Below are 12,061 nucleotides of genomic sequence, written 5' to 3'. Positions count from 1 at the left end.
ATAGAATTAATCTTAAAAATCATAAAGGATAGCGTTGGATATGAATAGAGTCATGTCTCCCTATGCCCCAATTGTTAAAAGGAAACAACAGAAAAAAATAAAGGAAAAAAAAAAAATTCTTCACCTATAGAAAATCTGCCGTGATGATACTTGAAAATCTGGAAAAATGTTCTTAAGCACAAATACTTGAAAAATTCTTCTTGTTTGATGTCTCCATCAAGTGCGGTGACTCAAAAGTTTGGAAAAGTATGACTAAACACAAAGATTTCCTGGCAACAAGCTCCTGTCATCAAATCAACAATGGAACAACTACAAATGCTTGGTATGACCCTTGGATCCCCACTCTTTCACTCGCCATTCCTATTCCCTCTTCAAGTGATATTTTCAAAGATCTGGATCTAAAAGTGTCTGAATTAATTTTAGAAGAGCCTAGAAGATGGAACACCATCTTGCTACAAGCTCTATTCTCGGCCCACACTGTTAAAGAAATTTCCAAAATTCCTTTAAGTCAACATAATTTTCAAAATGTGAGAGATAATATTAAATGGCTCCATCATTCTAGAGGAAATTTCTATGTTAAATCAGCCTACGTAGCCATTATTTCTACTTCCCACAATTTTGAGACAGGTCACTCCTCTCATACATGGAAAAAACTTTGGTCAATCCGTATTCAAGACCGTCTCAAACTTTTCCTTTGGAAAGTGTTAAATAATGTGCTACCAACTAGATCTAGGCTAAAACAATGCTTTTCTCTTGAAAATGATCAAGCCCTTTGTCCCATTTGTCAATCTGTGGAGGAAACTACTTCTCATTTATTTCTAGAATGCCCATACTCTAGAATTCTTTGGAGACAGTCCCCTTGGCCTTTAAATATAGACATTGTTGGACAATATATTACAAACTGGATCAAAGCTATCTTGGAACCAGAAATCCTTCTCAACATTCATTCTCAGGATGTCCATCATTTCCAATTGTTTGCAATAATAGCCATGGATTGTTATGGTTCTATCGAAATCAACTCACGCCTGGATCAGAATCATTTCACATTGATCAGTTTGTCAAAAATACTATGAAAATTTTTCAAGATCATAAGAATGCATAGGTCAGTAAGGTCACTCAAGATCAATTCTTCATTTGGGAACCCCCTGAAATAGGTCAAATCTCGGTTGCTTTTGATGTAGCAGTTAGAAAATCTGGTAGTGTAGCAGCTGCTGTTTGTAGGGATCATTCAGGAAAAATATTGGGCTGTGTTACAAAATTTTCTCCTATCTGTAATCCAAATGGTGGGGAAGCATTGGCTGCTTATATTGGCATCAAAATGGCAGTGAACAAGAATTGGAAAAATATTAAAATAGAACGTGACTCCCAGGTAGTAATCTCCGCACTTCAAAGTTTTCAACATGTTTCAGATTGGTCCATTGAAAGCAGGACAAGTGATTCTCGCTTCTTACTCAATAGCTTTGATATGTGGAAAGCTGTTAAAATACACCGGGCTCAGAACTGGTGCGCGCACACCTTGGTGCAATGGGCTTCTTCAAATAATTTATTTGGAGATATACCCCTAATCAGATTACCAGATTGCATGCTAAACTTTCACAGTGGAAAAGATCCACCTTTTTCCTCTATGTAATTATTTGCTAATGGTAGCTGTAGTTTTAGTCTGAACAATGATACTTTTCTCTGCATTTCCTGTTAAGTTGCTATCTATGAAAGATTCATTCTTTCCAAGAAAAAAAAAAAAAAAAACTAACTCATAAATGCAAAACATATATTAATTAAAAAAAAAAAAAAAAGAGGAAGTAGCCAAGAAATTGTCATTCACTGTCAACAAACTCTATCCATCCACAACTCTCATGCTCTCATTTTTCTCTCTCTTAGAGTCTCTCCCATTCACTGCAAACCGCCAGTTAGCCACCCTTTCATTTTCTTTTCTTTTCTTCCATCTAAGAGCATCCACATTGGCATATGCATCCACATATGCAAAGCCAGTTTTGCATAATATTAACATAAAACCGACCTGCATTAGATTTTTTATCTTTAAAATTTTAGCTAACTATAAACAGTAGATTTACAACTTTCCATATCTACTATTTTGTCTCCAAATTATATTTTAATAGTTATTTCTCTCTCCTCCCACACTCTCTCTCCCCAAACCCCCCCAAACGATATTATTTCTCTCTCCCCGAAACCCCTCCGATTATTTCTCTCTCCCCGAGCTCTCCACACGGTTTCGAGACCTCTGAATCTCCATCCCTCTCTCGACCCAAACAACCCCACCGGAAGAAGCGAATCCGTGCACCTCTCTCTCACGACGGTTGTCGACGGAGCCTGCGACTGCTGAAGGGAATCATCCCGGTTGCTGGTTATCTGAAATTTCTTCTATTTCAGGTATGATTTCTCTGTTTCTCTTCACGGTTTCGGTTAGGGTTTTAGATTAGTCAAAGTGTTTTTGTGTTCTGCTGTTGCCATTTCTTCATTTCATGTTGTTCTTGGTTTTAGATTAGGGTTTCCTCATTTCAGATCAACGGCATTTGATTTTCTGTTCTTGCCCACTATTATAGAAAGAATTCGTAAACAGAAATTGAGATTGAAACCGTGATGATTTCCTATGTACGAGAGGTTTCTAATTTTAGGAGCCATCGATAGGAGAGGTTTACGAAATTCATTGTGTATCTAGGCAATGAAACAGAAAATCATAAAAAAATAAAATGTAAAATTTGAGATTGTTGTAAACCCTACCAAATCAAACTAAATTTATCTTCCTCTTGAACACTTACTCATGAACACTCTAGAATAAACTTTCAAGCATGTTCTGAACTATGTTTTAGTGCTTTTGTTGGATTTCCCATCTACCAATGAGTCAACTGTAAATTTCTGTTCACAATTTGGTAAGACAATTTTTCGATGTCTATGGGAGGCCACCATTTAGGTTCTTTAGGGCTTGATAGGATTATGACTATTATTATATATAAATAATAATCTTCCACATATGGTTTTTATGTCTAGGTAATGCTTTTACATAGCGGAAATTATTAAAATATAGTTCTACAATTATTTTCTTGATTGGAGATTGTTTCAATAGTAGACAGTGCCAAAGTTGAACATCTTTAGATATTGAATTTTCCTCTTTTGGTTCTTCCTTTATGTTATGAATTGATTTTGTTTTCAGTGCATAGTCTTAAATTCACAGTACTAAAACAGCCTTGCTGGAGTCGTTTCTAAATAAGTTAGATTTAAAGAGGAACATTTTGTACCTCTCTTTATGGGCCTTTTGTTTTGGTTGGTGGTTGGTGGTGGGTGGGAACATTTTGTTAGATGAATTTTGTTGTTGGTGGGATATTGTTGTATTGCTTACTGCTTGCTGATGCTGGAGCTGCTGGAGGACCCAATGGCAAGGCTGTTTTTACTACTACTGAAGGGTGCTGGAGGGTGCTGGAGCTGCTGAATGGTTCTGGGCGTGCACAACTTTCTGGTTGCTGAATTTCATATTAGCTGAATTTGTTAGTTTTTGAATTTGTATAAAAATCAACTTTTTGCAACTTGTATTAAGTTGATTTTGATACATAGAATTAGTCACATGGAAATTCTGAAGTTGAAATTAGTCAAATGTAATCTGAAGTTGATATTAGTCAAATTTTATTATATATAGAATGCTGGAAATTTGGATGCATGAAACTGGGTATGGATGCAGCACATAGTCTATATTATTTCATTGACAGGTTCGGTTTTAATGGATATTATCTATGTACTAGGTACTGATTGCATGTACAAACCAGTACATGGAAATTGCAAGGTAAAAAAAAAAATATTAGGCAAAAAAAAATAAATTAAAATGATAATATTTTATTATTATTTTGCTTTAAATATGCATAAGCCAATGTAGGAGTTTTGTTGAAATGACAAAGTGGATATGCAAAAGAGTTAATTTTGCATATGCATATACATATACCGATACATAGATGCACTTGTTTATTTTCTTCTTTTGCATTTAAAAACTACCGCCGCACACACTTCCTCCACGTTATCGCCGCTTGCATAGAAAGTGTTGTCGGGCACCTCTCAGCCAGCCCTTCTCCAAATGCACAGCAACCACAACACAGACTTAAGCCCCACGTTCAAGCAACAACCATCTTCGTTGGCACCCAACCAACTCGTGAGCCACCAACCTGTTGCCCCTCTCCTCTCCCTCCACCTTAAACTATCATTACCCCGATTTCACCATGTGAAACACCGAGCACACAGCTTGCATGACAAGAAATCAACAATCAAAGAAGCCCCTGTTTTTTACCACCCTAAAATAGAGGAAGTAGTCTTCCCCGCCGTGGGCCTCAAGCTAGCCACCCCACACCCGCCAGTCTCCTTAGTGAAGGAAGGTAGAATCAGCGGTAGACAGTGTAGACAAGGGTGTATGCTCTGACACTTAGCGAAGTTGATGATAAGGCCCTAGAGACTCAGGATGTGGGGGTCATCACAAGTATGAGCTTGATCTAATCTGTTTAAATTGATGTGTGGTGTGTTTTAATTCGTGAATTACATTGAAGTTATTAATCTCTTTAGGGAGAGTTTGTTTGTATGAATTTTATGCTTGCACCTTGTTTGATTCTAGGGCTTTACAATCCTTTGGGTCTACTACTTTTGCGCGTATGTGTAACTTAGTCACCAAGTTTGACTTCGACCAAACAACAATTTCTATAAGTTATCCACAAACATAGATATTCAATGCGACATCATTTGCCCACACACACACAGAAACATGCTACATGAATTGTATCCATGTTTTGGTTATATGTAATGGAATCCTATTCAATGTTGATATTTTTCTCTTCAAAAAAACTGAGCTAACGACCCTCAGCATCCATGGCTTCATGCCTTCTTAATATTAAAAAGGAAAAGAATATATATAAAATATATATAAAGTACCTTTGAGGGGATGTATAATGGTTATTGCACTATATACGTAATTACATAATGGTATATGAGTGTCATTTTAAGTTGATGGATTTCAACATTAACCACCATTTGTTAGTTTTAGTAAGCATCCTGCATTAAAATCTTCAATACCTACAAAAACTAATTGATAAAAAGTTTAAAACAAAACAAACAAAACAAAAATGGTAAATAAGAAATAATAAGTTTAGGTGATACGTACGTAATACTATATATATATTATTATAATAAGTGACTATCTAACTGTTACAATAATTTTTATTGTTTTTCTATTATGTATGTTAAATCCGTTACTTTTTCATTTTAGAGATATAATTGTCTTTTTCTACTTTTCTCTCTCTCTCATTCCTTATTTTTTCTCTCCTCTCATCTCGAACCTGTCTCCCACTCTTTGATATCTACCTCTTTACCTACCCCCTCAAACACACACTCTCACACATTTTCATAAAATATTCAGATCTTAATCTAAGTATAAATATTCAGATCTATATGAAAGAAAGGCAATAAAGAACAACAAGTACAAAACAGAAAAAAAAAAAAAAAAAAAAACTCTCAAATCTGAACAAGATCTGTTCAAATATGTTGAGATTAAAAAAATTATATCAAAACACATGATTTGGATTTATCGTCCAACATCTCCAAAAAATCTCAAATTTTATGCATTATTTGAGTGTTGCAATAGTATTTATTGTGGTGGCAATGATATTATTTTTATTTGTCTATGTTATTATAATGTATCTTGACTTTAATTTTGAACTAATATTTTTATTTTTTAATATATCTAAATATGTAATTATTATACTTACTAGCCTATCATTATCTAAAGATATTTGCTAAAGTTTGCTTTTTTGTCTTTATGGATTAAATTATTCATTAATCAAGTTTTTTTTTTTTTAAAACCATATTATATTCATAAAAAACATGTTTAACCCAATTAGGTAAATGTGCTTTATACGTGCTCTGACCTAATATATATATATATATATATATCCATACACAAGATGCAGGCTAATTATTTATACATAGAATGGGAGAAAAAAATTATGAATGAAGGCACGAGAAATGGGTCTCCGGACAAATTAGCAACGTGTGTATGTAATACCTGATTAGTCTACGTACTTACTGCATGCATACAGAGAGTTGGACATCGTCGACTCTCCTTAAAAAGAAAAGTCCATGCTTCTTTGATCTACACCCTACGTTCCAGTTGATGGTATCCTCACGGCAACTTCCTTGAGGACTTAGTGAAGTCATTGAGTCAATAACGCATTGACTTATTGAAAGAAAGATGGTCATGAGAAAATTCTTGCCAATTTCCTTGCAGCTTCTTCAAACTTAGATCAGATGCGATTTTCACACAATGCTCCCATGAGTTCTGGAAAAAACAAAACAACACCAAACAGTGGTACAATGACAACTGCATTAATACTCCTACATAGTAAAATAATATTATTTTAAAATTAAAAGAAGAATTCGGAAATATTTTTTTAAATATTAATATTTTATGAATAAATTGTGTAAAACTTGTTAATTCACTATAAAAAAAACGGACTTTTACGATTAATTAATAACAACAAAAAGAGTATTAGCAACTAATAATATTAGTTGCTAATACTCTTTTTGTTGTTATTAATTAATCGTAAAAGTCCGTTTTTCTTATAGTGATTAAGAGGTTGTTATTTTATTATGTCTTTAAAAAAAAAAAGAAAAGACCTTGCAATCCAACTTTTTAATTGTTTCATTTTAAATTTCAGCATACCCTCCAAGCTGTATACCATGATTGGGGTTAGGATAATTGTATTGGTCAAGAGTACCATAATTATTGCATTATTGATGTCCCACATGTACCGTCACATGATATGTGCTTTTTAAAACCATTAAGCTAGAAATGGGTACGTATAAGAAGAGATTATTATTATTATTATGCAATATAATATAAGAAAAAATTGTTGGGTAGGGTCTTCCTTTGGCGTTTCTTGTCCTTAATGTGACTTGGCTCTATATTACAGCCAAAGAATTAATTAAGTACCTGCCATGGCATTTTTTCAGTTATTAAAATAATTTAATTTAAACCAATCATTCTTTTATATATTTTTATAGTATGCTAGGCGTGTTAACACTCCCCCTCATTTAATTTAGGCTTACATGTAAAATATTTAATTCAAATACTTCCCCATAATGAAAAATGATGAATTTCATGGTTTAATTATTACTTTAACACTCCCCTCATTTAGGCCAACATATAAAATATTTTTAATTTTTTGAAGATATATTTTGAAGTTCATGCTAATAGATATACCATATTAAATAAAGAAAGAATATATATGGATGCAATCAAATAATTCATGTTAAAATTTACTTACATCCTATTTAAAATATGAAAAATGATATTTGTAATTGTGAGTGTGCAAGCGATATGCAATTATTTTGAAAAAAAAAAATAAATAAGAGATCTATATAAAAAGAAAATTAATTTTTCAATAGTAGATTTTTTCAAAATAATTACACGACATCTATACATTTCACGAATGTATATAGCAATATTATTCTTAAAAAATAAATTGATAAGATTGATTTAAGTGAAAAATAAACTGAATTTTCTATCAGTATTTGAATTTGGTCCATTCGTCCAGTGAAATTTTCACAGAACGTAAACCAAACTCCAGACGGGCCCCTTGTATACAAATCAAAGCCCTTTATAGAGCTGTGAAGGAATCTTCTCTTTGATTGACTCCAATGTTAAATAAAACATATATATTGGTGTTATTAAACAAATTTGTAACAATAAATTTATAAATTAGTGAGATTTGATGGAGTATGCAGTCAAATTTTAAAGATTAACATCAAGTTATGCCATTCAGTATGTTTATTTTCATGAATTCTCTTTATAAATCTAACACTTTTTTAAATGAAAATGAATACTAATTAATTTGTATAATCACTATCATGTATCTCAACCCAACATATCAAATTCTAATAGGTACGGCGGTGCTATCCGCTCTATACGGGCGGATAGCTACCCCTCTCGCAATCCAACTCCGTCCAAAATTGTAAAAGAATAACAAGATAATTTTTTTCCATTTATAAATAAAATAAACTCGCCGGACAAAGAAGCAAACAAAATAATAGTAATTTGTTTTGTTAAAAAATAAACGATTGAACAAAATTAGTTTTGGAGATTAGAAGTTAAGTAGAAGCAAAGCAAACCTTTCATTTTTCAAGATTTTCAAATCCAACAATCATACATATAACCAAAATTGGAAAAGAATATACAAAAATTACGAAAACCATTTCCTTCGCCGCCAATCACATATGTTTGACCCGAAATCCCAAAGAAGCTACTCGTGAAATGTAAAGCAAGGCATCAGAAATTTTGCAAATCCCGAAGAAGCTACTCGTGAAAACTTCTTGGTAACTTCCTTTACTTGAGAATGCTTATTAACGAGGCCATTTGCCGCGTTGGATTATTATTTTTAGAAAAACTCTAAATGCAGGCACATTGGGGAAGACCCCGCGGACGACGTCCTACGTGGAGTTGAAATGCACCGTTTAGATTAAATGAAACGGTGCGTTTCACGTTTAGTCCGAATGCCTCCACTCCTTTAACAGTTTAAACGGTGCATTTTTAATTCCTCTCTCATCCTCCACGGACTCAAACCCATTTCCATTCTCTCTTTCAGAAAAATCCGAAAAGGCGCTACCGCCTCCATTACTGTCGCCAGCAGCAGCAACACCACCATCACCAAACAACCCACCAACGGCACTCAAATTGGAGGAGCAGATCCACTTCTATACATGTTAAGCTCACGTTCGAGATCATCAGCATCTTACCGACCACGTTGCTCTCAGAGCAACAGTCCTATCTCCTTCTCGAACCATCCCCAATCGATCCTTCGTTACCTCCAAGTATCGGTCTCCTTCCCAATTCACTCAACATTCTCGAATCCTCAAATTGATGGGTTGTTTGGCGAAACTGAACATTACCCACGAAACTTTACCCTAAAACAATCCCAAAATCAAAACTTTAACCACCGAAAGCTCCCCAAACAATTTACTTACAACTCCGTAATTCTCCCTTTCTCCCGTCCTTTCAATTCTATCTTTATTTCTTCTTCTTCTTCTTTTGTTTTTTTTTTCCTTCTCTACAAATTTTGGTCCAACTGGATCATTCTTAGAGAGATAGACTGTCTGTTTGTGTGCAGTGTAAGAAGACGTTTATTTAACCTGTTCGAAAGGTTTGGGTATGGCACGAGAGAGAGAGAGAGAGAGAGAATGGGATGGTGAAGAAAAGGTCTACTGCTGGGTTTCAGGTTTAGCGCAGGAGACTACTTTACTAGTTTGGAAGTTTGAACGATGATAAGATGGGAGTTGAAATTACCAATACATCCCATTACATATTTTTTGAAACAATAATAAAATAAATATACATTGCCACATCAGTCAGGGTGCGCGTACAGGCACAAAATTGTGCCTGTACGTAGCAGCACTGAGGATGTTGCCAAGAAGTTACCATTTAATAGGTGGGACGGGGAACAGCCTGTATTATTCTCTACCGTCATCATTCAAAATAAAGCAGCAGCAGCAACTCTGCCCACTCTGGTCGCTGTAGTACACTACCCCCTCGTCCCACCCTGGCATCTCTTACTCTCTCTGCGTCTCTGGAAACAGAAATGGGGAGTGTCGACTGTCGACTGTTGACTAATGTCCTGCAAGGGGGAAGGGGGGGGAGAGGGCATAAGTGGGTTTTTAACTTTTTTGGCGGGAAAGGATGGATGACTTGGCTTTGGTCACGTGTGAGAGCATCTGCGTTCAATGTAATCTTCAAATCAAAATCAATACTACACCGGTAGTGGTGCATATTTTGGAATTGCGTGAAAATTATTGCTTATATATTGTTTTTATTGGTTATAATTTTAAAACTTATAATTTATAACTTAAATATGAAGTTTTACTATTTAGTAACAAGTATTTAAAACGGACGGTGCTACAGGCACACCGCTAGGTAGGGGTGTGCATCCGGATCGGAAATTCAGATCCGGGTAAATCTGGGCGGTTATTCGCCCGGATTACACCCAGACGGTTATAATAAATTCGGATCCGGTTACGGATCCGGTTTTATAAGCCGGTAATCCGTAACCGGGTATAGGTTATACACCCAATATTTTTTTTTTTGCCGAAAACGTCACTCTCTTGGATCTCCACCTACGATTCCAGGCTACCATCTCGGACCGAGAGTCTCAGTTGGATCTCCACGCTTGGGCACTAATTTTCCGAGCCCAATATGTGATTTCTCGGTTGGATCTCCACGCTCGCTTGAGAAGAGGACTTCAGGTGAGTCGAATCGGTTGAGATCTGAGTATCTGGGAAGACGAATCTGGGAAGACGAATCGGTTGAGGTCGGATGGAATAGGGAAACTGAAACCCTGCTAGCATTACTTCTTTAGTAGATTTTATCAAAACCTAGTTCGGGAAACTTTATGTCTTGGTATATATGATTCAAAGCTGATTTCTTTATCTACTTTTTCAATCTTCCTAAACATCATGAACTTTGTTCCAGTATCCTTCGTGATAAGATTGGATAGTTAGTTGAATTTTTTATTTCTTGTAGGAACTCGTTGGCTTCTTTTTCTTAGTTATTATTGCCATTGTTATTATTATTTTGTGTTTTTCTTCTCGTGCGAACCTTTTTCGAGGTGAAATTTTGCATTTTGCACTTGAATGATCTCTGTTTTCCAATTTGTATCCCAAATGATAAAGCTTCATAACTGACAGGTCGATTGGATCTCCACCCGCACCACCTCCAAAATCTGCAAACCTAAACCAGGTCGAATGATGCTCCAAGTTGGGAAACTGAAACCCTGGCTCGACAGAATCTGGTTGTGAAACTGGTTGGTGAGCATCCATGGATTAAGGGAGAGGGGATTGACGGCGTGAATCTGGTCGGCAATTTGACGCCCCAAAAAAAAAAAAAAAAAAACCGGATATCCGGTTACAATCCGGATATCCGGATTCAATCCGGTTATCCGCCCGGATTTAAAAATCCAGATCTGGATCCAGTTTTGGGCGGATATCTGGATCCGGATCCGGATGCACACCCCTACCGCTAGGCATAAAAAAAACTTTTTTTTTTAAAAAATCATTTTTTAATACTTAAAATATTAAAAAAAATATGAAAAATTTATAATAATATTAAACACTTTTTTCTTAATCATTAAGGAAAAAAATTTCTTTCTTTGAGCCAGCGGTGCGGTAGCCTTAGTGTTTTCCATTTAAAACAGCTTCTAACATATTATATTTATTTAAAAATAAATTAAAAAATATTTTATAAGATATAAATGACGTAAAAAATATATCATTATCATTATTTTAGTCATTAACATGTATCTCAACCAATTAGACGAAAATTATAATTGAGGTAAATGGAAGTAAGATGCTAGATTTATAAATCATATAGGATAGCGTTGGACATGAAAGGAATCGTGTCACCTAAAGAAAATCTGCCATAATGATACATAATAAAGAGAACATACCAACTAATTCCTAAATGCAAAATATATATTAAATTTTTTTAAAAAAATAATACGAAAGGAGAAATTGCCAACAGGTTTCTCACCCCCTTTTAAGGAAGTTGCTGAGAAACTTCAATTTTTCAACGAATGCGTGTGGCCAGTCTTTGACTTCATTTTATTTTCTAAAAGAAAGGATTCAAGGAAGTTGCCAAGAAATTATATCCAATGAGTGTGCTTGACTAAAAACTAAGAAATCATATATATAGATATATTTTTTTTCTTTAATAGAATTAAGTTCAAAAATTAAAAAAACAATTTTAAGATGTGTTTAATTTTTTAATATTAAAATAGGTTTAATTTTTTAATAAAAAATTAAAAAGATAATAAATTTTATTAATAATTAATTTGAGATAAGTTAGATGATTGACTTAAGACACCATTTGGATAATATGTTGAGTTGAAATGATAAGTTTAAAATATTATTTTTTAATATTATTATTATTTTAAAATTTAAAAAAGTTAAATTGTTTATTATATTTTATATTAAAAATTATAATAATTAGATAAAATAAATTTAGTTAACTTGGGTTGGAACTTGGGTTTGA

The sequence above is a fragment of the Carya illinoinensis genome, chromosome 15, assembly GCF_018687715.1.
Source record: "Carya illinoinensis cultivar Pawnee chromosome 15, C.illinoinensisPawnee_v1, whole genome shotgun sequence".
Taxonomy (NCBI): Eukaryota; Viridiplantae; Streptophyta; class Magnoliopsida; order Fagales; family Juglandaceae; genus Carya; species Carya illinoinensis.
This window is presented reverse-complemented; position numbering follows the sequence as displayed.